General features: G+C 47.0%; 1 pseudogene; it reads right to left on the bottom strand.

Annotated features, from left to right (window-relative positions):
• Window positions 1-11,222: 11,222 nt before the first annotated feature.
• Window positions 11,223-14,777, bottom strand: LOC123098590 (noroxomaritidine/norcraugsodine reductase-like; annotated as a pseudogene).
• Window positions 14,778-27,403: the final 12,626 nt, after the last annotated feature.

The following is a 27,403-nucleotide window of genomic DNA, read 5'->3' as shown; positions in this document are numbered from 1 at the left end:
AGGAGGAGGGAGGCGGGCATGCCCCGGTGCATCGCGGCGGTGCTGCACGGGAGCAGGGGTAGGGAGGAAGGATCCGGTGGCGGCTGTAGATCGATCGGATCGCGAGCACCTCCTGGCAGCTTCATCCATTGATTGATTGATATGGACGAATACAGATATTCCATGCTCTCCCTTGTTCCAACTTCCAATAATATAAGCATCTTGAGTCGTTGGAGCTACCACACCCCTGAGATGTGCAAACTGCAACGAACGATGGCCATCTTCCCCTGGCGGGTCCCACCATGGAGATGATAGTGCCGTTGGCTTCAAAATCAAGATAAACACCAGTGAAAGCTAAGTGCCCTAACTAGTCCACACCCGGTGAAAGCCAAGTGCTCAAACTAATCCGGCCCGGCCGTTGTTGGGGGTGACGTGACTTTCACCCACTACCTACGTTTGAATTGAAAAGCACCCGTTTTTATTAATTTTGACATGTTTGTCCATACCGCTTTGTTCGCCAGCCGATTCGTATCTCGGTTTCTTTTTCATTTCATTTCACGTCGTCCTCGCGGGTCGCGCGATTAGTCGCCACTGATTATTTATTTATGTCTTTGCCGAGAAAAAGTGTCACTTTTGGAGCTGAGTCGTCGGTGCGAAAATAGACCACCACAGCGCCGCTGTGTGCACAAATTTGTACGATGTTTTAAACATGGTTCTGAGCAAATTTATAATCTTCATGCATAAAGATGAACCTACCCTGCCTCTGGCATTTGACCAATCAGCGTGTTTTTGGTTGGGCCTAAGACCGTACCGGTTAACATAATCGCACTTGCATGTGCACATAGAAAAGCAGGGCAGAAAAGAATGTCGTCATGTGCGAACAACGCATGGGATCTGTTCAGTGCCACCAACCAAGCCAGGGCAAGCATCAAGGAGCATGATTGTCACCTCTCAAGATCCAGATGCCAAACTTGCTTCCAGATCCCCAATGTGGGACACACACAGACACCGGCCACCCTTCAAGTTGACCTAATTTGGCTTATAGCTGTCAGCTTGTTACCCCAATCTAGTGCGTTGTGACATTTCCGAGTCTGGATCAATGCATACTACTCCCTCGGTCCCATATTAATTAACGGTCAAACGAATGTATCTAGACGTAAGGATCAATGCAAACGAATGCCATTGAGATGTGCAAACTGCAAAATGCAATTGGTCTGTCAGCTTCCACTGGTGTGGGTCCCACTCCCACCACAGAGATCGGTAATGTCGTCGTTGGCTTTAATCAACACCTAGTTGAAACCTGCTTGCTTGCTCTAACTAATCCGGCCCATTTTGATTTTGACACTTTGTCCATACCACTTAATTTGTTCGCAGTTGATTCGTTTCTTGATTCTTTTCATTTCATGTCATCCTCGTGGGTCATGCGATTAGTGGCCACTGATTTTTTGATGTCTTTGTGTTGAAAAGTGGCGCCTTTGGAGGCGCGTTGCTGTCGGTGCTAAAAGAGTAAGAGACTACCCAATACTGCTCTGCAGTTTTTGGCCATTTCTTATTTACAAAAGTATGGAGATTTAAACATGGGTGTAAGAATTTTTTTTAAATACACTACTTAATTGCCTCCTTTTGAAGATTTATTAAGAGGAATCAATCAACCCTGCCTCTAGCATTTGAGCTACTAACATGTTTGTTCTTTTGTTTTGGCCAAAGAGGGAAAGACTAAAAAAGTAATTAACATAATCTCATATGCATGTGCACATAGCGAAGCAGGCATAAAAGAATGTGTGTCTCTGCGAACAGACATGGGATTAGTTCAGTGCCAACAACCAAGGGCAGGCGAGGTGATCCTTATCTAGCATGCATGGTTGTCATAGTTGTCATCTCTCGAAAACCTTATATGTCGCTTATTGTGGCAAAGTGTCGTGCTTTTGCACAGGACACCATTATAGGGACCGAAAGTGTCGTGTTAGCTGTTAAGTCCTCCTAGTTTAGGAACATGCTAGGAGTTCCTGTCTGTTTTTTTTGGTTTTGGGAACATTCCAGATGGTTCCTTGAACCCATTTTTGTTTCTTTTGGTTTTTATCTATCTATCTATTTATTTATTTTGGTTTTACTTTCTTTTTAAATTCTTTTTCTTCTTGTTTTTTATGTTTCTATTTTTTCTTCAGAAAGTCATAAATTTCAAAGTTTCTTCAGAATTTTAATTTTTTGTTATTGTTTTTCAAATTTTGTTTATTTTTAAAAAATGTTTCACATTTTCCATAGATTCAAAACTTTTTTAAAATGTCAGAATTTCATATTTTTCCTGATTTCCAAAGTTTCTTTTTATGTTTTCCAAAACAGTTTTTTTTTCAAAAATTGTTTGTTGTTTTCTGAATTTTGTTCCTGTTCTTGAAAAAATGTTTGGAATTTAAAACTGTTCACATTTTAACACATGTTTGGGGAATTCATAACTTTATTCATGTTTTCAAAAAAATTTGTGTTTTTTTAATATTCAGAATTCCATAAATTGTTCAATTTTTTTAGAATTTTTTGTTGAAAATTTCGAAAGATATTTTTCGAATTGCCGGCGCTGAAGTTTGTTGTTGAATAATTTTGTGATTCTTATCAATCAAGAACAGTTAGCTGTTGTACTGGCCAACAGTAGGCAATTGCAATGCATGGTCCCGGGTTCGTCGACGTCGCAAGGACGCTCCTTTTCTTGGCTTTTTTGTGTCACACGTTATAAGAAAACATGCTTCGCCTCGCGCCAGAAGGGCCGCCCCAGTCACCTGGACCCTGTGCGTCGGTATTGTGAAAATGTGTCATATTGGGGCGCGACTGTACTAACGTGAAGTGGAAACAACTCTAAGATCTCCTAATCAGTGCCTTCTACGTAGGTTATGGGTTCCGGCGCCCACGCACCTCAAATATATGGGCCGACCCATCAGCGCATCGCGCGATCACTCGGCAGGAGCACAGCACATTCGCTTTAGGCCTATGGTTGACCAGTTTGACCAGACATGACTAACTAGTGAAAAAAGCAAAAAAACATTCAGAAAAAACCATAAAAAAATCTCAAGAAAAGCACGAAAAGCTTTTTAATTCAAATAAGTTCACTAATTTGAAAATAAAATTCATATAAGTTCAAGAATACAATTTTTGTCATGATTTTCGAAAAAGTTCAAGAATTTGGAACGGAAGGCACAAAATTAAAAAAGTTCTTGAGTTTGAAAAAATTTCATCGATTTGAAAAAAGTTCAGGAATTCAAGAAAAGTTTGCAAAATTGAAAAAGGTTCGTTGATTTTGAATTAAAAAAATCAATATTTCAAGAAAGTTCATCAATTTTGAAAAAAGTTCACAAATTCTTAAAAATTTCATCTAACTTCGAAAAATAGGTCCCGGATTATAAAAGTTCATCGATTTTGAGAAAAATACATGTAATTTGAAAATGTTCACTGGATTTTCTAAAAAGTTTACGGATTAGAAAAATGTTCATCGATGTAGATAAAAAAGTTCACCAATTTTTAGGAATTCAATCAAATGTGAAAAAAGTTCAAATAATTGAAAATATTTCACTGATTTTTTATAAAAATCATTTTTTCTGAAAAGTTCACGAATTTGATAAAATTTTGTGAGTTAAGAAAAAGAAAACCAAAATGAAACGAAGAATACTAAAAATAAGAAAAAACATCATAGTAAAACAACACAACAGAACAAAAAACAAGAAAAAAACATAATTTTTTATCGTTACATGTGCCACAGGTAGAGAAAAAGAAGTGAGTTGGCACATGAAAGTTTGTTTACAAGAAAAGGAAGGTAAAAAGTAGATAGGCCAACTGAAGGACGACGGGGAAGGTGGTGCGCCAAGTTGCAAAAAGCACTGTAACGAGCGCTGAAGGACCGAAATAGGAGTTGGGAATAATCCTCGCCCGCGCAACACCGCGTTCATGTGCCAGGTGGGTGACAAGGAGTGTAAGTGTTAGACTTTGTAACGTAGCCCAACTGTGTAATATGTATATTGTGTATCATTATAAATATATGTGATAGGCCACCCCTAGAGGGTTGAGCCAGTTCCCACAAATCCTACGTCTGATATGGTATCAGCCTAAACCTAAGACCTACTCCACCTCCGTCTCAGCCCCGCCGCCGCCGTGCCCCAAACCCTAGGGCCGCCACCGTCGCCGCTGCAATGACTGCTTCCGCCTCTAGCTCTGCCAGCTCCGGGACCATACCCGCAACGCTGGCCGCCCTGCTGAATCTTCCTGCCCACACCGGTGCCTCGCCGACGCCGCACTTCTTCGGCACCACGGCGGTGGGCTCGCTGTTTTCCGCCCCGATCCCACCGTCTCCCGCGTCGTCGACCGTGGCGGCCTCCACCGCCGCGATGTTCGCGCCACCGCGGCTACTGCTGGCTCGTCCCCGACACTCGCCATCATGCCGGCGGCCTCGGGGGGCTCCGACGATCAACGTGCGGGTGTGACACCCCCAGCCCCGGCGGTCTCCGCGGTAGCTGCCACCGACGCAGCCCTGATCTCCGGGCCGTTCCACTTTGACAACCTCATCACGACTCGTCTCACGCCGGACAATTACTTGTTTTGGCGCGCCAAGGTTCTACCGCTGCTTTGCAGCCGCTCCCTCCTTGGCTATGTCGATGGCTCTCTGCCGTGTCCGCCGCAGGTCCTTCACACCGTCCACGGCCCGGCCATCAACCCGGCGCACCGTCTGTTGGTGCAACAGGACCAAGCGACCCTCTCCACCATCCAGGGTTCCCTTGGAGACGGGGTCGCTGGCCTTTGTCTCTTTGCTGCCTCCTCCTTGGATGCGTGGACGACTCTGGAACATGCGTTTGCCCAGACCTCCACTGCTCACGCGATGGCTCTTTGCAGCAAGCTTGATGATGTCAAGAAACTAGACTCCTCGGTCACAACATACTTCAACAAACTCAAGGTCGTGGCGGATACATTGACCTCTATCGGTCGACCATTGAGTGATGAGGAGTTTGCCGGCTATGTGATTAAGGGCCTTGATGCTGACTACGACAACCTTGCCGAGGCCGTCCACAACGCCAAGCCGCCACTTCCACCGCACGAGCTCTTCTCCCGGCTGCTCTTCACCGAGCAACGCATCGAAGCTCGCCGCTCCACCAACTCCATCGCCGACCAGCCCGCGGCCTTCTGGGCCTCGCGTGGCCAGCGCCCCCCTGCGTCTTCGCCGCCTGCCCGCGTCACCACCCCGCCAGCGCCACCCTCGGGCGGAGGCCTTGTACGCTGTCAGCTTTGCGGGCGTGAGAGGCATGTCGCCTCCAAGTGCCACAAGAGGTTTCAGCGGAGCTTCCTGGGTATTGTCAACGATTGAAAAGGTAATGAGCGACAGTTCGCCATGGCGGACTTTGGCCCTCCTGCTGCTCATGTTGCTGCCAAGAGCAAGGATACACGCGTCGACCCCGGCTATACACCGTCATATCTGGTTGATCCTGCGTGGTATATGGACACTGGCGCCACGAATCATATGACGAACAAGCTCACCAAGTTTTCCACCCATGAGCCATATTACGGTCTCGACAAGGTTCACACCGCCAACGGTGTAGGTATGCCCATCTCTCACGTTGGTCAAGCATCTTTCTTAACTAGTCATCCATCTAGGCAGCTTCATCTTCGTAATATTTTACGGGTCCCCTCGGTGACTCTTAATATGTTATCTGTTCCAAAACTCACTCTTGATAACAATGTCCTATGTGAATTTCACCCGTTTGATCTTTTTGTTAAGGACCGAGCCACCCGGGAAATTCTGCTTAGTGGTCGTCTCAGCCATGGCTTATACCGCTTGGAGGATCCATCCGCCCCGCGCATCTTCAGTGGTGTTCGTGTGTCGCCGTCCCAGTGGCACTCTCGCCTTGGTCACCCTGCCACTCCCATAGTTCGTCATATACTCTACCTTCATGAGCTGCCTATTAAGTCTAGCAATAAGGAGATGTCCGTGTGTGATGCCTGTCAACAAGGCAAAAGTCATCAGTTACCATTTGTTTCTTCTACTCGTCAAGTAATGAGTCCTCTTGAACTTGTGTTCTCTGATGTGTGGGGTCCCGCTCAAACTTCTGTGAGTGGTCACAACTATTATGTTAGATTTATTGATGCCTATAGTCGCTTTACCTGGCTTTATCTTCTTAAGTGCAAATCTGATGTGTTTGATATATTCATTCAGTTTCAAGTGCATGTAGAACGTCTTCTCAAGCATAAGATTATTCATGTTCAGTCTGATTGGGGGGGGGGCGAATATCGCAACCTCAATGCTTTCTTTAATACGCTTGGGATCTCTCATCGTTTATCATGTCCTCATACACATCAGCAGAATGGCGCTGTTGAGCGCAAGCATCGACATATAGTTGAGACCGGACTCACACTCCTGGCTCATGCGTCTGTACCCTTTCATTTTTGGAGTGATGCCTTTGCTACAGCATGTTTTCTTATTAAACGTCTACCTACGCGTGTCATTAATATGAAAACTCCTATTGAGCTCCTTTTACATGAGATTCCTGATTATACCTTCTTTAAGGTGTTCGGGTGTGCTTGTTGGCTCCATCTTCGTCCATATAATTCTAGAAAGTTTGAATTTCGGTCTAAGAAATGTGTGTTTCTAGGTTATAGTTCTCTTCATAAAGGCTACAAGTGCCTTCATGTGCCAACAAATCATGTCTATATATCTCGTGATGTTGTCTTTGATGAGAACGTCTTCCCCTTTTCCTCCATGCCGCAACAACCTTCCACACCACCATCTATGCATTCATCTCCTCTTATGCTTGGCCAATTTGAAGATGTTGCATATTCGCCTGTGTTGTTACCTAACCATGGTGCAGGTGTTGGACGTGGTGCGCGCCTGGAACTTCTTCCGGATACAACTCCTGTCGCGCATGTTGACCAGTCAGTGCACGTGCATGCACCTGTCGTCGACCCCGCCTCTGGCGCCGTGCCCGTCCATGCAACTGGACCGACGCTAGTCTCCGACACTGGGCTGGTGTCATCCGAGGCACGGTCCACGACAGTCGAGGCGCGACCCACGACAGTTGAGGCGCGGCCCACGACCCCGCCGCTTTCCCCTGGGTGGCTCGAGCGGTCTCCGTCCACGCCTCCACGCCCGGACTCGCCTCCGTCGTCGCCTTCGTCGACCGCCCGTATGTCCCTGCCGCCCCTTTCGCCTGGGTCGGCTGGGCCTACCGTCGACTCGCCTGAGCCCTCGCCTGGGCCCTCGTCGCCCGCTCTGCCGTCATTCTCTCCCGTGTTGGCGCCGCCGGCTCCTGTTCTCATTGCACCGCAACGCCCACATACTCGCAGCCGCAGCGGTATTGTCAAACCCAAGCAGCGTCATGATGGTACTGTTACATATTTGGCTGCCTGTCTTGCTCATTCTTTTGCAGATCCCACTGATGCACCACGCCACTATGAGGTTGCTATGAGTATCCCTCACTGGCGGGCAGCTATGGAGCAAGAATACAACGCTCTTCTGCATAATGAGACATGGACATTGGTTCCTCCTCCGCCTCGTGTCAACGTCATTGATTCGAAGTGGGTTTTCAAAGTCAATAGACATGCGGACGGGTCTATTGAGCGCTACAAGGCGCGTCTCGTGGCTAGAGGGTTTAAGCAGCGACAAGGTCTGGACTACGAGGACACATTCAGCCCGGTTGTTAAACCTACTACCATCCGGCTTCTTTTGTCTCTTGCAGTCTCTCGTGGTTGGTCTCTTCGACAGCTTGATGTGCAAAATGCTTTTCTCCATGGGTTGCTTGAAGAGGAGGTTTACATGCGGCAGCCACCAGGGTTTGTTGATCTAGATCAGCCTCATCATCTCTATCGTCTGACGAAGGCGCTCTACGGACTGAAACAGGCACCTCGTGCCTGGCATGCTCGTCTTGCTTCGGCCCTTCGTACTCATGGATTCGTTCCGTCGATAGCTGACAGTTCGCTGTTCTTATTTCAGCGCCCCAGTCTGACTGTGTATTTGCTTGTGTACGTGGATGATATAATTCTGGTCAGTTCTTCTACCACGGCTGCTGATGCTCTTGTGACTGCTCTTGGCAGAGATTTTGCGGTTAAAGACTTGGGACAGCTACACTTCTTTCTGGGCATTGAGGTTGCACATTAGTCTCGTGGCAGCTTGGCTCTCACTCAGAAAAAGTACTCCCTTGATCTCTTGCGCCGTGCTGGTATGCTCAAGTGTAAGCCGTCACCCATGCCCATGTCCTCTACGGATAAGCTCTCGGCCACTGCTGGTTCTCCTCTTTCTTCTACGGATGCTACGAAGTATCAGAGTATTGTTGGTGGCTTGCAGTATCTGACTATCACCCGTCCTGATCTTTCATTTGCAGTTAACAGGGTATGTCAGTATCTTCATGCTCCTACAGATGTGCACTGGTCTGCTGTGAGCGCATTCTTCGTTATGTGCGTCTCACTGTCTCCTATGGTCTTCATCTGCGACCTAGTTCCTCTACTGTTCTCTCTGCATTCTCAGATGCTGATTGGGCTGGGTGTCCAGATGACAGACGATCCACGGGGGGACATGCTGTATTTCTGGGTCCTAATTTGATCGCCTGGAGTGCGCGCAAGCAAGCCACTGTTTCTCGCAGCAGCACAAAGGCTGAGTACAAAGCAGTTGCCAATGCGACTGCTGAGCTTATCTGGATTGAGTCTTTGCTTCGAGAGCTGGGAATCGCCCAGTCACATCCTCCAGTTCTTTGGTGTGACAACATCGGTGCTACGTTTCTTTCAACAAATCCGGTGTTCCATGCACGAACCAAGCACATTGAGATTGACTATCATTTTGTGAGGGAACGTGTTGCACAGAAGCTACTAGAGATCAAGTTTATCTCCTCAAAGGATCAACTTGCCGACATCTTCACCAAGCCTCTACCTTCTCCCATGTTTGAGGTCTGTAGGCGCAATCTCAACCTCCTAGATGCATCAGGAGTGAGTTGAGATTGAGGGAGGGTGTTAGACTTTGTAACGTAGTCCAACTGTGTAATATGTATATTGTGTATCATTATAAATATATGTGATAGGCCACCCCTAGAGGGTTGAGCCAGTTCCCACAAATCCTACGTCTGATAGTAAGACACATTGCTCAAGTTCTGCAACAAATCACATAAGAGTCGCACTGGTTGGAACAGTCTGTCTTGTTCGATGCAGTGCAGGATCGAATACTGCAGTGTTCTATTTTTCTGTTTTATTAATTCTGTTTATACTTCCCAAAGATTCAAAATATATATTTCCAAATACACTTTACATAATATATTTGAAAAAAATGTTAATCTACAATTTGAAAGAATTAAATGAGTATAAGAACAAGTTTCTCATGTATATGGAAAATATATACACGGTGTCTTAAAAAAGGTGACCATTCATTTAAGAAATGTTTATTAATCATCTAAAAAATGTTAATATATAAAAATAGTAATCAAGCATTTAATAAGTGTTAACGTGTGTAGAAAAAATGTTTTTCATGTATACGGAAAATGTATATAAAAAGTATACAATGTGCATGAAAAAATGTTGATCATGCATTAATAAAATGTTAAACATGTATACATAAATGTTCCTAATGTGTATAATAATTATAAAATATGTCTGCAGCAAAGTAGACATCAAAATATATATTTCACATACGCTAATCTTGTATTTACAAAATTACAAATGTGTGTATAAAAATCTTTCTTTTTTATAGAAGAAATGCAGAATTGTAAGATAAAATGTTGAGATAAGAAATATATGTCTAAAACAATGTTCAATGTTTACATAGGTAATTTTTCTTGTATTCGAATAAAATGTTAAACATGAATAACTTTTTCCCTATTCTATACGATAAGAGAAAGAACAAACTAAAGACAAAAAATACCAAGGAAACCCGAAAAAGAAACGAACGAAGCGAAAGAAAAAAATAAGAAAAAATGAAAAGAAAGAAATAAAAACCTGTGAAAACCAAGAAAAGAAACAAAGCAGCCAAACAAATAATTGGAAGAAAGAAGGATTTTTTTGTGATATACTGTATGAGAAAATAACGAAGAAAACGGTTGAAAAAGCAAAGAAACCTAAAAAAAAGAGAAAAAAAACACAAAAACCGGGCCGAACCATCAGCAGCCAACCCCACCGAGTGCACAAGTGGTGGTACAGGAGGAGAAGAATTGGGCCGGCCCAACGAAAGTGTAAAGAGACAAATCTATATATGTTTTGCGTGGTAATGACAGGCCCGCTATAAGTGAGATATAGGTTTGACTGCGACCCCGAATGGCTCGCTGAAGGGAGGAGGAACTAGGCCAGCCCAGTAAACTGCTACCACGCCGTGGTGATGTCATACATGTTTTTTCGTTTTTTCTTCCTATTTTTATTTTATTTTTTATTTTTCATTTCTTTATATTTTGAAATATATTTAATATATAATCTTGCATTTAGAAAATATTAATCTTGCATTTTATAAATGTGAAACATGTATAGAAAAATGTTTCTGTTGTACAGGAAAAATGTATAAATGTGATTGCAAAAACGATTTTTTTAATCATATGTAAGAAAATGTTTGTGACAATTGTTAAATGTTGCATATTTCAAAATAAATGTATGTGACACTTAAAAAAAATTAGACACATGTAAAAAATGTTCATGTAATGGAAAAAATGTTTCGAACATTACATTTTTGAAAAATCTTAAGAAGTTTCGAAAAGTGTTCATGAATTTTTCTTAAAATGTCGCTACAATGCAAAACATGTTTGAATAGCTCACAATTTATCGTTAAAAAAGGATTCAACATTTATTTAAAAACATTTTAACACTTATTTGAACAAGTGTTGAGAAAATAAAAACCGACAAAGAAACAAAATGAAAAGGAAAGATACAAAAAAAACCAAAGATTGAAACAAAGAAAATCAAAGTATATAGAAGAAAGAAAGAAATTTCAATGAAATATCCAAGGAAATCAAAAGCAGAATAAAGAGATAAGAAAAACCAGCAAAAACAAGCAAAACCATAGAAAAAAAACAATAGCTTCTATAAATTTAAAATATTATTTATTAGTTTGATTGATGTGATGCATCGGATGCAACCATTGAGACATATTTGCTCCATTATTATTATTCTCTTTTAAGGCTATATTGATTTGCTTTTCTAAAACTTGCACCGTCAAAGTTGACACTCTAATACAATATTTATTTCAATTTAGGAATTCATAATTGTAGAAATAGTTTTGCTTCCTAGGCATGCCTTGGTTTGAAACTGTAATCTGCTCAGGTCATGACGGCAATAACATAGCTGTATTGCTACATTTGAAACCCGTGTTTGACATATTTCAACCGACTGCTCTAGCACCAGTTCCATGAAATGATGATTTGTGGGATTACTAGCGTTTTGTTCAAATGGATACTTGTGAAATGCCCGTTATTGTTTTGTGAATGCATGAGTGAGGATATGGATTATTGTTCAGGTTGTTTCACATGCATTTCCCGTGGCTTGCCAGGAAAAGGTACTAGTTCTAAAAATCAATATCATGGGTTGTTTCTACAAAACAATCGATTATATTAACGAGTTGCAATGAGTCCCTGAATGGTCATGATCCATATCAGTGCGGCCGTATGTCATAACAAGAATACAGACTTACATCCGAGCATAAATGGAGTGTATGTTTCTTATAGGCATTTCTTACTCCATAGATGATTGTAGAACAACATACTCCTATATTTGTAATGAAACCAAACATCGACAGACGTGATATAGGTATATCCTGATTAATTAATTTATTTTCCCCAGTCGGAGTAGTAGCACTAGCAGCTAGACTCTAATAGATGGTTCGACCGCCGTCGATACAAATAACCTGGCCAGTGATATAGGACGCCGTGGGCATACAGAGGAAGGACACCACTGAAGCGACCTCCGTTGGCTTGCCGCTCCGCCCCATCGGGATCCGCGAGCATGCTTGCTCGAGGGCATCCGGCTCTAACTGTTGCATCCACAACAACCAAAGTATATATGTCAGTACCAAAATAAAAGTTACATAAGTATGAAATATTTTAACAATAAATCAGTTGATATATCTGACTGATCTCAGTAATTGCTGGGTATTTATAGGACATCGTATACTTGGAGCAAGGCTATCCAAAGACCAAATGGAGTCACAATACGATCTCAACACCTACATCTTTGATCATGTCTGTCGACACAATGCCTGGGGCAACGGAGTTCACACGAATATTGTCTCTAGCCCACTAAGTGGCGAGGCTCCTTGTAAATTGGTTCATTCCTCCTGCGTGTGAGCCAGCATGTATAAATGAGAAACAAAAACCAAACAAGAGGTTAGGCCACATTTATTTGCATGTATTCCATAAGCTTGTTTATCTTGTCAGGCGCATATGTACCTTTTGTGATGCCATAAAGTGCGAGGCCTGGGTAGCCAAATATACCTCCAACAGAGGAGATGTTGACGATGCTACCTCCTCCAAGTATAGAGGCGTTGATGAGTAGAGGGTGCGCGAGCTGACTAAGGTGGAAGTTTGACTCTAAGTTAGTCTCCATCAATTGTGCGTAGTCGTCCGCCGTCCACTCTATAGCCGCTTTTAAAACCAATTGCCCTGCATTGTTCACCTATGTTGTCGACATGCATGGGTTAAGAAAGTTTCATAGATTCAGTGGATCTTTTTTGAGATTTTCAATTACTCCTTCACTTGAGATATTCCATTTATTAAGTGAAGTTTTTAACCAGCAATAGGCAATATTATTAATATTTGTTTTATCTAATACACAAAATTGAGGTTGTTAGCTTCATGCTGAGAAATACGTAACTAATTAAAAATACAATTTATATCACACCAATAAGATACTAATCAAGTAATTTGTTGGCTGAAGTCTTGTCTTAGGCATCTACTATAAATGTGAGTTCATCTCCAGACTGTATTTTTTTTGTCCGTTTGAAATTGCTTTTACCACGCTTACCACATGGTATGTACAGACTGTATTTAGCATGAGATACAATACTCTTTCTCCATCCATTCAATATCACCTTAGCAAAAATTCTGGCATGGTGAATCTAAGAAACTACAGAAGGTTGATCATTTGGAGTGCTCTATATTAAACAAAATAAACCTGGACATGGGAAGCCTAGCCCAACGGCGCGAACCTGGAGCTCGATGGCCGGTCTGGGTTTGGTCGAGTTTTGCCGGGAACCAAAAGCCCAAACTACCTTAAAAATAGGGGTTTAATAAAAATATAGCCGAAATCACTAGTTAAGGAGTACTCCTTGCGGAGATCACTTCAACTTTCCCAGGTTGCGACAAGTGGCGTGCTGCATGTGCGTCACTTGTCGCAACCTGGAAGTTTTCCCTTTTTTGGTAGGTCCGTTTATTCAAAATATTTTGTCTCTTAAACCGTGCGTCCAAATCTCGAACCGCTTTCGCCGTTGGATTCCTGGTATCGAGATCTTCAAAACTAGATCCCATATTGATAGGTTTTGACGAAGTTTCTTTTTCACGAAAAAAATGGACGAAAAAACCGAACCGGGAGCATGGGTTTTTTCCCTTTCCGAAAGAGGCACGCCCGTGCCTCTGATGAAATCACAACCGTGCCTCTCACGGAAGCAAAACCGTGCCTCTCGCGGAAGAAGAAACACAGAAAACGCATTTTTTTCCATGTCCGAGGAGGCACGGCCGTGACTCTCGTTAAAGCACAATCGTGCCTCTCGCAGAAGCAAAACCGTGCCTCTCGTGAAAGAAAAAAAAACAGAAAATGTGTTTTTTTTCGTTTCCAAGAGGCACGGCCGTGACTCTCGCGAAAGCACAACCGTACCTCTCGCGAAAGAAAAAAAAACAGAAAACGCGTTTTTTTTCCGTTTCCAAGAGGCACGGCCGTGCCTCTCGCAAAAGCACAACCGTGCCTCTCACGGAAACAAGACCGTGACTTTCGCGAAAAAGAGATGCGTTTTTTTGCGCAATTTTTTTTTGAAATTTTTTTGGTCGAAAAGCTAGGGAAGACATGTGGAAAACCTAAATGTAAAAAAAACCATTTAAAAAGTGAAAAACCCATGCGAAAAAAATAAATCCGAAGGAAGCGTCCAAAGCGCGACACGTGGCGAATGACTGAGAGCGTGTCAAGTGGCGTTGATCATTGCGAGGCTCGTGAAGGAGCACTTATTAATTAGTTGCTCCCAAATATAGCTATACACCAAAAACGATTAACATAATACCATTATTCAATAAAAAAAATGCACCATTTAATTGTTTCCGGCCATGGCGGGTCGGGTTCATGTTTTGGGGTTGGACTTTTCCAAGCCCGGCCCAAGAAATGCCCAAGTTTAAATGAAAATGCTCCAAATGATGAAGTTTTTTTGTTGTTGCATACGTGAGTATGATTTGACATGGTCCTCGCGGCATACATTAATGAATCAAATTACCTCGATGGAGCAACCAATGGTAATTACTAGGCCAGAGCTTACCAGTATGTCCAGCTTGCCGTCGAAGGAGTCCCTGACAGTCTCCATGAGCTTCACCCTCTCAGCGCGCACAGAGACGTCGCACACAGAGACGGTGACCGCCAGCTTCTCCTCCTCCCACTGCCGGCGGCACTCTTCCAGCTCCGCCGCGTTGCGGGAGCACGTGTGCACCCGCGCCCCGAAGCCGGCGAGCTCCTCCACGATGGCGCGCCTACACATGAGTCGAGCACGATGGCCAGCGAGTAAGTAACACGCTCGAAAACTCAAGAAAGACGTGTATTAGGTACCCTATTCCTTTGCTGCCGCCGGTGACGAGCGCCGTCGCGCCGGCCAGGCTCCACCTCTTCTCCCTGCTCGTCGTCATACCTCCTCCCCCGCCGCCGGTGACAAATTGGATGTAGGATGCCGTTGTGATTGTGTGTGCGTACATATACTCTGGCCAGATCTACATTGTTGTTGAGGTGACGAGTCTTAAATTAGCGGTGCAAGACTAGTTCCTGCCGTGCTAGGCCAAGAACATGTACCTGTATAAACTAAGTAGTAACTAGCGGGTATAATATTATAGAGCAGGCCATCAATTAGAATTTTGCTGTTGTTGGCTGGTGTTAGACACTACCGGACTCGCGGTCTATGCCTACGGCCAAGGGCCGTCGGCATAGGCCCCCAAGCCGTCGGCATAGGTCTATGCCTACGGCTGCCGTCGGCATAGACCCGTCGGCGTAGATGCCGTCAGCGTAGTCTTGTCAGACCGTCGGCATAGTAAAGCCGTCGGCATAGGGGCCTATGCCGACGGTCTAGCGTCAGCCGTCGGCATAGTATAGCCGTCGGCAGTCTTTTTCGTCTGACGGCAACGGATGGCGCCGTCAAAAACGCGGACGAATCATGCAATGCCACGTGGCAGGGCTATGCATACGGCAAAGCCGTAGGCATAGATGAATCTATGCCGACGGCTTTGCCGTAGGCATAGCCCTGCCACGTGTCGTCTTCTGGTTACTCCTGGCAGCAGAGGTATGCCTACGGCTTTGCCGTCGGCATAGATTTTCATCTATGCCTACGGCAAAGCCGTCGGCATAGATCCGCCACGTGGCGAGCCCTGGTGACTCCTGGGCTTATATATGCCGACGGCTTTGCCGTAGGCATAGTTTTTTTTTCCCTGTTTTCTCTTTTCCAATTCATTTGACAGCATTTCAAAACAGAACAATATGAAATTATGCAGAAATATGACAGTTCATCATCTAAACATACTCAAGTTCACCATCATCATCTAAACATACTCAAGTTCATCACATCATCTAAAGATCATCACCGACTCAAGTTCATGAACATAAAAGTAGTGCAAGACATGAAACATCATAAAAGTAGGAATATGAAAGGCATGGCACGACGGCCACATGCACGGAATCATCAAGCAAGACCACCTCCGCCAAAACCACCACCTCCGCCAAAACCAACACCACCTCCGCCAAAACTGCCATCGCGACCACCACCACTCTGCCAGATCGGAGTGACTGGGGTCGACGGAGCAGGAGTCGAGCCACCGGTCCCCTACATGTTTCAGAAAAGATTCTAACAGTAAATATGATATGATAGTGTTGAATGAACGAGAACTAGTTTGTCAGTAGTTAGGCAAATGTACTAACCGGACCATCACTGCCTAGTGCCACCCATTCATCGAACGTGGGCACGTGTGGGGGTTCTCCCGCAGGTGGTGGTGGGGGTCCCATTTGTGGTGGACCCGTGCCGTTACTCCAAGCCGCCAACATAGCCTGAATGTTAGTTAAACAAGCAAACTAGAAGATCAGAAGGAATGAAAGTGCAAAAATTTAGCTTGGTTTTAAGAGGGCAGAACTAACCGTCATCATCTGACGGTTGTAATCATCGTTTGCCTTCACTCGTTTCAAGTACTCCCGCACCTCGAGATTCCTATGCTCGACAAACTCCTTATATGCCTACATAATTTAGATTGTTTCTAAGTGAGCAATGCTGAAAATAAACTGAGAATGCTAGATAGAAAAAGATAAAGAGGAAGTACTTACAGCATGCTGGCGGGCTAAAGGAGTCTGTGAACGCCCCGTACTCTCTAACTGGCTCGGGTTGCTAGCCCGAAGCTGTGTGTACGAGATCGAAGGAGTGATCAAGCCGTCGAAACACGGATACCGGCCATTCTTCTTCCCCTGGATGGCCACCACCGCCGTGTCGTCGATCTGAGACTGGGCGACCTCGGCAACAGGAACATCCGGATGCAACTCCTGATAGTGATGAATGTAAGACCCCAGGTGCTCCTCGGTCTTGCCGTAGTACTGGCTCTCGCCCTCCTTGCGACGACTCCGCTCGCGGGCCAGCTTCCACGACTCCATGTCTGAGAGCGGCCTCTTCAACTTGTCCTCCTACAACGTCAAATAGAAGTTAGCCATACATAAGAACATGACGGTAAAGAAGAACAAAAATGCATCATGCACATAGATATACCTTCATGGCCTTGAAGCTCCAGTGGTTCCTGTTTCCTTGGCCGTGTGTCCCGTCGGCTCCACGGTTAGCCCGGCCCTTGATGCTCTTGGCAGCAAACTCTGCATCGGCGCCGAGCCACCTATCCACCAAACTCGCCCATCCGTCATGCCTTCCATAGCACCAACGAGGAACAACCTATGCAAATTTTGGAAGCATGACATGTGAGCACGAAACATAGAGTTGACTGCTTGAAACAATGAAAAGTTAGTAATAGTTACCATCATGAACTGCTCCCTGTTCAAGGTAAGTCGCTGCTTCTGCGCTTGACTTTTGGTCATCTTTTGGTGCAGGTAGTAGTGGTAGTACTGCGAGACGGCAACCCAGCGCACCTCGTACTGCAACTGACGAGCTTTCTTCTTCGCAGCCGCAAGCAAGACCACGTCGGCTCTGGCCTTGTGCTCGTCAAGAACTCTATAGAGTTGCTGCATAAACCAGAAGCAAACAAGGCATGAGTTGAGTGATCCAATGATAAACTATGAACGAAACTGAAGACAAGTGATTCAGAAGAGAACTTACCCAAAATTTGGTGATCACGGCCTTAGCGGCCGTCCCGTACTCCGCGTTGCTGCAAGCCTCGTAGTGGGCCCAGCTCGTGGCCAAAACCCGCAGCTGCGGGTCCCTGTCTGGCCGCGGGCAGAATAGGCCAGGCCAAAAGTGCTTCAACAGGACAGTGATAAGGCCGTTCGGTTTACGGCCATTTCCGCGAAGGATCCAGTTTCTGCAAAAGAATCAAATGATTGCCATGTGTACAATAAGAAAATGTTGTCATGTGTTGAAAATATGATTGAGAGGCACTTACTCTGTCCCCACAGGTTCAATGAGCCACTTGTGCTCCTCGATAGAAGGTGGTGTAGGTAGTCCGGCATTACCACGCAGCCACCCCTGCGGAGCACCCGGTGGCAAGTCACCCCACAACTCGGGATCAACCTCCCCTCCACCCTCCTCGCCCTCCTCCTCACCCTCCTCCTCGGCCTCCTCCTCCTCACCCTCCTCCTCGGCCTCCTCCTCCTCGCCATCAGGAACATACTCCTCCTCCTCAGACTCAGAAGGTGCCTCTGTATGGGAGGGCATCGAAGAAGACCCTCCTATTTCGGACACGGCCCGGAGTTTTTTGCCCCGGCTGCCTCTCCCCCCACCTCCTCCTCCTCTAGGGGCTCTCCCCCCACCGCCTCCTCCTCTAGGGTCTCCTCCCCCGACCCCTCCACCTCCCTGTGAGGTGTCATCCTCGCGTAGTCGGGAGGGAACCTTGTGGGCTCGTCCACTCCGAGTAAGTCCTTTAAATTTACTGAGGAAACTGGCACCGCTGGACTTGCCCATGATTAGCAAACTTGCATTGAGAAGAGAATAAACAATTAGTAAGGATATCAATTAAACAAGCATACAGGAAAAACATTAATACCAGAAGAGCACATTAAGCATACTATTTTAATGATCATTAAAAGAACTTACATTTTCTAGAACCCATATGAATCATCACTATTGTAATCTATTTGTGGAGCGGTCTCATCATCACTATCACGCATATCTTCTTCGTTGTCTGACGGAGGTGGAGGCTCTTCCTCATCGTCAGCGTCTTCATTTAACTTTTCAAGCATAATTATGTCTCTTTGATTCACAACTGCCTCACCATCAATCCGTGCGTCGTCGTCGTTTGGGTCCAGGTCAACATAACCCAAGTCATCATCCTCGTTGTTTCGGACCACGTCATCATGTTCCTCTTGATAGAACAGTCCCTCGTATGTCATGGGGTTTATGTTGTAGTAATCATCATCGTTCGGGTCCGGTAGCTTACCATGCGGCGACACCTTGAACACAACTTCCCAACCCTTTAGGTACTCTTTCTGGCATGGGTAAGGCAGATAATATACTTGTGTGGCCTGGGTAGCGGCGATAAAGAGATCAGCTCCGGCATAGACGGTTGATGGTTTAACTTCAACTAAACCAACAGAAGGCGTATGTCTCAGGCCCTTTTTGGGGTCGAACCATCGGCATTTGAACACAGTGAGACTTAGGTGTTCGCGGCCAAGTTTGAATGTAAGCTCGTATATTTTTCCTACCCTTCCGTAGTAATCTATTTTATTATCTCCTTCAGTGAAGACTCCGGTATTTATGGTTTTGGGATCAGGCCGACTGTTCTGGTGCTCCTCTGTATGGAAGCGATACCCATTCACATCATACTTTTCGCATGTCATGACGACAGGGTCAAAACCCATGGAAACCCATCTCAATTCTTCATCCATTGATTCGGTCGGATCATTTCCCTACAAGTTCAATTGAAATTATAGGGTGCATGAGTTTAATTGAAATTATAGGGTGCATGAGTTTAATTGAAAGTGTGAAAAATTACTTTCTCCATGAACCACGCAACGAAATTTTTCCTTCCATCAGCACCCTTTCGGAGAAGAGCAAGTGCCTCCGCTTCAGTAGGAGGCAGCATTCCTGTCCATTCTTCTTCAACGAATCGACTACAATAAGAAAAGCGGTATAAGAACTAGGCAAAGTGAACATAACGAATTGACTAAAAGAATGGTGCAAAGGTATTACCTCATCCACTCATCCTCAACTTCCTTGATGTTGTGCAAGATATAGAACATGACATCCTCCCACTCATCTCGTGGCATGACATAAGATGTCGAGCATCCAGCCCTGCCACCTTGCCCGGTGAATAGAGGCAACTTGGGTTTATACTTGGGTTCTTCTGTATTGTATCGAGACACCTTATTGTGCAACGTGGGAACATGGTCCGGATAGTAGGCTGTCCTGAGGTCTGCCACCTCCTCTAGGATAACTGCCTCAGCTATGGAAGCTTCAATCTTAGCTTTGTTTCCACATTTCTGTCTCAGATGCTTGTTCTGTCTCTCAGGGCCGTACTGCCAACGATACTGCACAGGGCCCCCCAACAATACCTCGTTCGCAAGGTGCAAAATGAGATGTGTCATCGGAGTAAAGAAGCCTGGCGGGAAGATCTTCTCTAGCTTGCATATCAACTCCGGCGCCTTCTTATGCATTTCTTTTATCTTCTCAGGACATACTTCTTTAGCACAAAGCGTTCGGAAGAAATGGCTTAACTCTGCAAGCACACGCCAGACACGCTCGGGAACATAGCCCCGAACCATCACCGGCATAATCCGCTCAATCCATACATGATAGTCATGACTCTTGAGCCCGGTCACTCTGCCCGTTGAAAGATTGACCCCCTTACTTATATTCGACGCATAACCATCAGTGAACTTCACGACGTGTTTCAGCCACTTGAATGCCTCCATCTTATGATCCTTTTTAAGTACGAAGTCAGCATCTGGCTTGAACCAAGATTTTCGACTGCCTGTGGGAGGTTGCATGTGAAGACGTGGTCTATCACAAATATTCTGTTGATCGACTCTAGCATTAACATTATCCTTTGTCTTATCAGGAATGTTGAGGATCGTGTTAAAAAGGGACTCTGCGACATTCTTTTCGGTGTGCATCACGTCGATGTTGTATGGAAGTTTGAGGTCCTTAAAATAGGGAAGCTGCGTGAAGGGGGTAATGTGAGTCCAGTTGTGCGTCTCACCATATCCTTCAAAACATTTTTTCCCTTTACCTTTGCCTTTGCCTTTGCCTTTGCCTTTGCCTTTCCCTTCACAGGCAGGCTTAAGAGCTTTGAGCTGAGCAAGCACATCCGCACCAGAAAACGTTGGAATCTCATTTACTTCATGGACAACTTTGCCTTTTGTGAAGTTCTTCTTGTCTTCCCTATCAGGATGGTCTGGAGGGAGGAATTGTCGATGCTGGTCAAAGGCAACATACTTGCCACCCTTCTTCATCCAAATGAAAATCAAGGCCTGCATGCACACTGGGCAAGGCATCTTTCCACTTGTACACCATCCGCAGAACAGGGCATAGCCGGGAAAGTCATGCATGCAATACTGTAGCCAAACTTTCATCAAGAAATTTTTCTGCAGATGTCGGTCGTATGTCAACCTCGGGAAGTACCAAGAATGGTGCAAATCATCCACCAACGGCTGCATAAACACACTCAAATTCTTCCCTGGATATTCAGGCCCAGGAATTATAAGCGACAGGAACATGGTCTTGCGTTGCATTATGGCGCCGGGAGGGAGATTGAGCGGAATAACAAATATGGGCCAGCAGCTGTATGGATTAGACGACATACCATATGGATTGAACCCATCACCTGTTATAGCAATTCTGACATTCCCAGCCTCGGCTGCTTCCTCCGGGTACTTTATATCGAATGACTTCCATGCTTCACCTTCTGATGTATGTACAATTTTTTTTGGATTGTACCTTTTCCCTTCCTTGTGCCACTTCATCATTTTGGCAGACTCCTCGGTGATGAAAAGGCGCTGCAGTCTTTTTATAAAATCAAGATACCGAAGAACCTTCACAGGGATTTTTAGCTGCCGCTTCTGACCATGCTTATCGACCACCTCAATATACCGAGAGGAACCGCACTTCCTACAGTAGTTGTCATCCGCATACTCATGCCTAAACAAAAGGCAATTCTTTGGACAAACATGTATTTTCTCATAGTCCATGGAGAGCGCCTTCATGATTTTCTTCGTACCGTACATGGTTTTCGGCAGTTCATGGCCCTCGGGCAGGCTGTTAGCCCATACTCCCAGAAATGCTTCGAAGCAACCTCGGCTACAGCCGTACTCAGCCTTCACTGCCATCAGTTGCGAGATGGCATCCAGCACAGACAGCTTGGCACCCTCATAGAGAGGTTTCTTTGACGAGGCCAAGATTTCCAGGAAGGCCTTTGCGGTTTCCTCCGGCTCCTCCGGTTCATTCGCTGAATGTGACGGAGGTGTCGGCTGTGCAGCAAAGACATCATCTAGCATGTCTCTAACCCCATCGTCCTCATAACCAGCGACGCGTTGTCGTATCACATCCTCTCTACCACGGTCCCGCTGGGCAAAGTTTATCGGCATATTAAAGTTGGGCATAAATCCATGCGTGCGAAGGTGCTTAGTCATCTCACTCTTATCTCTGCGGATACGTCTCCCACATCTGGCACACGGGCATTCTGGCACCATCCTCATTGGACTACGGAATATCTCTTTCAAAAACACATCAGTTTTCTCGACCCACTCTGTTGTTACTTGATTCCGACGGATAAACCCACTATACATCCACTGATTATCTGCCATCTCTGCTTTATTGGAAGCCACACAACAAAATTAAGGATTCATTTAAATTACCAACATCAATATTTTATTTTTTACAAGGTTGACGAGTAATCCACCTACATCTCTAATAGGTAAAGATGGGTCCTAATCCCACCCGAGAATGTGTAGATTGAGTACGGTCCATGCTCTACCCCATTCCGAGACAAAATTTCGGCAGCACCTCCCCGCTGTTCTCCAAATACACGTCTCGGCAAAATGTCGAGAGAATGTGCATCCGGAGAACAACAGGGAGGCGCCGCCGAAATCCTGTCTCGGAACGGGGTAGAGCATGAACAACGTACCCAATCTACACATCCTCGGGCTGTCCGTGGAAAGCGCTGGACAATCCGAAAGAGCTGCGGTGATAAATATGCAATTGAATGCATATTTATCGATGCAACCCTTTCGGACGGGAGACCTAGGTTACGCGACTTGATGTGAAAATTCAATCTAGTGACATGGAAAAAAAGTGGACGAGGTCATGGAATTGTTGCTCACCCTCCGATGTAGAGGATGTAGTCGATCAAAGGAGGGACGATCGTGGACAAACACCTCCAACGTCGACGGTCACTCCACGAAGATGGAACACCACAAATCCTGTTAATTCGACCAAGTGCAAAAAAATAGGTTAAGCATTGACAGTTTAAACTATGAAAAAAAATCATATTTCGTCAAGTGTAAAATTTTGTCCTTCAATTTTTTTAGCAAGATCATCATGATTAAATAACCACTCATCATATGTCAATTTTGGAGCACATCTCACACAACTATTTTAGAAACTAAATGTCACATAGCAAGGATTTAGACACAACTTCACCTCCTATCCATGCCATCTCTAGACGTCAACAACTCAAAGAACATGACACAAACAGCAACTCAAAAATTTGTTTTGCATGCATATGTGAATAGACTTAGTGGCCGAATACACCATCCATTAATCTCACATGCATATATTGTCATAATCCATTACATATCATATTGGTACAAATATTAGGCTTATGGACATAAAATCTAGAAGAGAACAATGCTAACAATTACATCACTTGTCTTTATGAAGATAAGTTACACATGTCCATACATAGTAGTTATTTGCAGCAAATTAATATGAAACTATGAATGTCATAGTAGGAAAAATGAAAAAAAAGAGCATAGCTCACCGGGCAGAGGAGCGTCACGGCGATGGAGGGGCCGGGAGGGACGGGGCTGGTCGTGGTCGGCCGGAGAAGCAGAGCCCGCCGCCGACCGGAGCTAGCACCAGGGCCGGCCGGGCAGGGACGCGGGCCGCTGGCCGGAGCCGTGGCCAGGCGTGCTCGGGGAGGGGCCGAGGCGGGGCCCTGCCCGGTTCGTGGAGGCAACGCACCGCCGACCGAGGCTGGGGTGGAGGCAAGGCGCGAGGAAGGGAGGGGAGGGGGTGGAGCGGCGACGGGCGGGCGGGCGGCAGATGCGTGGCGGCGGTGGCGCGAGAAGGGGAGGGAAGGGGAGGGGATGGAGCGGCGGGGAGGGGGACGGGTGAGGGAGGGGAGAGTGGCGCGGGTGGAGCGGCGGCGGGCGGGCGGCGGGGAGCAGCGGCGGGCGGCGGCGGCGACGGCAGCTAGCTAGCTAGCGCGGGTCGGGGACGAATGAGTGGAGCGACGAACGAGTGGAGGGGGTGAGCGGGGAGTGGATAAGGCGCCTATGCCGACGGCTTAACCGTCGGAAGCCGTCGGCATACATTAGTCATGCCACGTGGCATATATGCCGACGGCTAAGCCGTAGGCATAGGTGTATTTCTTTTTTTTACATGTTAATTACAAACTAGCCGTATACATGTTAATTACACACGTGGCATATATTATTAACTGTCTTCAAATATATTTTTAGTGTATATTATTTTCAATGTTATATATTTATTCTTTTTTATTTTAATGTTTTCTTATAGTTATATATTTATTCTTTTTTATTTCATATAGATTTTTAAATTTTTTATAGTTATAGTTTTCCTTTTTTATGTGTTATTATTTCATATAGATTTTTATTTTTTTTAAACCGCTCGGCCCTCTCCTCTCCCGGAACCACACAGAGGGGAGGGGAGGGGAGGCGCCGAATTCGAGCAGCTTCGTCCGCCAAGGCCGTGGCCTGGTCGACGGGGAGGGTGGTGGGACGCCGAATTCGAGACTTGTGAGAGGCCGCCTACTCATGATTTTATCGCGCTCCAAATATTTAATAATATCCCCTCCGTGTAGACCCGACACGTCCGTTTTCCCCCTCCAGGTGCCGGCGGCGGCGCCGTCCGTGAGAGGGGGGGGGGCACACCCCGGAGACGCGTGCTGGGCCTTTGCAACTGCCTCAACACTTCGAGACTTGTGAGAGGCCGCCTACGCAAGATTTGACGGTATGCTAGCCCCCGGAGGCCGCCGGCCACAGTCGTAGACGTGCGAAGAGCAATCCGCGTAGAGGGAAGTGTTCATATACTTCTCCATCACAAAAAATTATGAAAAATTACCATCAGTCCTATAGCACATGTGCCCACGTTGTGTAAAAAACTCATGATTTTATCACGCTCCAAGTATTTAATAATATTCACGCTGCATCGTTACCGCAGAACGTCTACTACCGTGTCATTGCCGTCCGTGAGGGGGGCCACACCCCGGAGACGCGTGCCGCCTCTTCGGACATGCCACCACACCACCCCGCATGTATGAGGGCCCGGTGCGACGCTCCGGTGGCATTGCTACCCCCAGGGCCCCCGTCCCGCCTAACCCTGTAGCGTTTGACCACGGGATCTAGCCCTTTGACTTTGCACGGACGGGATTTGACCAGTGGACCTCTCCACCCGGTTGTGTTAGGTCAGCCCATAGGAACACTTTGGAGCAACATCCGGGCCAGGCCCACAGCAAGATCCCCTCCGTGTAGACCCGACGCGTCCGTTTTCCCCCTCCAGGTGCCGGCGGCGGCGCCGTCCGTGAGAGGGGGGGGGCACACCCCGGAGACGCGTGCTGGGCGTTTGCAACCGCCTCAACACTTCGAGACTTGTGAGAGGCCGCCTACGCAAGATTTGACGGTATGCTAGCCCCCGGAGGCCGCCGGCCACAGTCGTAGACGTGCGAAGAGCAATCCGCGTAGAGGGAAGTGTTCAGATACTTCTCCATCACAAAAAATTATGAAAAATTACCATCAGTCCTATAGCACATGTGCCCACGTTGTGTAAAAAACTCATGATTTTATCGCGCTCCAAGTATTTAATAATATTCACGCTGCATCGTTACCGCAGAACGTCTACTACCGTGTCATTGCCGTCCGTGAGGGGGGCCACACCCCGGAGACGCGTGCCGCCTCTTCGGACATGCCACCACACCACCCCGCATGTATGAGGGCCCGGTGCGACGCTCCGGTGGCATTGCTACCCCCCAGGGCCCCCGTCCCGCCTAACCCTGTAGCGTTTGACCACGGGATCTAGCCCTTTGACTTTGCACGGACGGGATTTGACCAGTGGACCTCTCCACCCGGTTGTGTTAGGTCAGCCCATAGGAACACTTTGGAGCAACATCCGGGCCAGGCCCACAGCAAGATCCCCTCCGTGTAGACCCGACGCGTCCGTTTTCCCCCTCCAGGTGCCGGCGGCGGCGCCGTCCGTGAGAGGGGGGGGGCACACCCCGGAGACGCGTGCTGGGCGTTTGCAACCGCCTCAACACTTCGAGACTTGTGAGAGGCCGCCTACGCAAGATTTGACGGTATGCTAGCCCCCGGAGGCCGCCGGCCACAGTCGTAGACGTGCGAAGAGCAATCCGCGTAGAGGGAAGTGTTCAGATACTTCTCCATCACAAAAAATTATGAAAAATTACCATCAGTCCTATAGCACATGTGCCCACGTTGTGTAAAAAACTCATGATTTTATCGCGCTCCAAGTATTTAATAATATTCACGCTGCATCGTTACCGCAGAACGTCTACTACCGTGTCATTGCCGTCCGTGAGGGGGCCACACCCCGGAGACGCGTGCCGCCTCTTCGGACATGCCACCACACCACCCCGCATGTATGAGGGCCCGGTGCGACGCTCCGGTGGCATTGCTACCCCCCAGGGCCCCCGTCCCGCCTAACCCTGTAGCGTTTGACCACGGGATCTAGCCCTTTGACTTTGCACGGACGGGATTTGACCAGTGGACCTCTCCACCCGGTTGTGTTAGGTCAGCCCATAGGAACACTTTGGAGCAACATCCGGGCCAGGCCCACAGCAAGATCCCCTCCGTGTAGACCCGACGCGTCCGTTTTCCCCCTCCAGGTGCCGGCGGCGGCGCCGTCCGTGAGAGGGGGGGGGGCACACCCCGGAGACGCGTGCTGGGCGTTTGCAACCGCCTCAACACTTCGAGACTTGTGAGAGGCCGCCTACGCAAGATTTGACGGTATGCTAGCCCCCGGAGGCCGCCGGCCACAGTCGTAGACGTGCGAAGAGCAATCCGCGTAGAGGGAAGTGTTCAGATACTTCTCCATCACAAAAAATTATGAAAAATTACCATCAGTCCTATAGCACATGTGCCCACGTTGTGTAAAAAACTCATGATTTTATCGCGCTCCAAGTATTTAATAATATTCACGCTGCATCGTTACCGCAGAACGTCTACTACCGTGTCATTGCCGTCCGTGAGGGGGGCCACACCCCGGAGACGCGTGCCGCCTCTTCGGACATGCCACCACACCACCCCGCATGTATGAGGGCCCGGTGCGACGCTCCGGTGGCATTGCTACCCCCCAGGGCCCCCGTCCCGCCTAACCCTGTAGCGTTTGACCACGGGATCTAGCCCTTTGACTTTGCACGGACGGGATTTGACCAGTGGACCTCTCCACCCGGTTGTTTTAGGTCAGCCCATAGGAACACTTTGGAGCAACATCCGGGCCAGGCCCACAGCAAGATCCCCTCCGTGTAGACCCGACACGTCCGTTTTCCCCCTCCAGGTGCCGGCGATGGCGCCGTCCGTGAGGGGGCCGAACCCCGGAGACGCGTGCCGCCTCTTCAGACATGCCACCACACCACCCTGCATGTATGAGGGGCCGGTGCGACGCTCCGGTGGCATTGCTACCCCCCATCCCCCCAGGGCCCGCGTCCCGCCTAACCCTGGAGCGGTTGACCACGAGATCTAACCCTTTGACTTTCCACGGACGAGCTTTGAACAGTGGACCTCTCCACCCAGTTGTGTCAGGTCAGCTCAGAGGGACACCTGGGAGCAACATCCGGGCCAAACCGACAGCTACATCCCCTCCGTGTAGACCCGATGCGTCCGTTTTCCCCCTCCAGGTGCCGCCTATTTGGACATGCCACAACACCACCCCGCA

Source organism: Triticum aestivum, chromosome 1B (genome assembly GCF_018294505.1).
Source record: "Triticum aestivum cultivar Chinese Spring chromosome 1B, IWGSC CS RefSeq v2.1, whole genome shotgun sequence".
In the NCBI taxonomy this organism is placed as follows: Eukaryota; Viridiplantae; Streptophyta; class Magnoliopsida; order Poales; family Poaceae; genus Triticum; species Triticum aestivum.
This window is presented reverse-complemented; position numbering and strand designations above follow the sequence as displayed.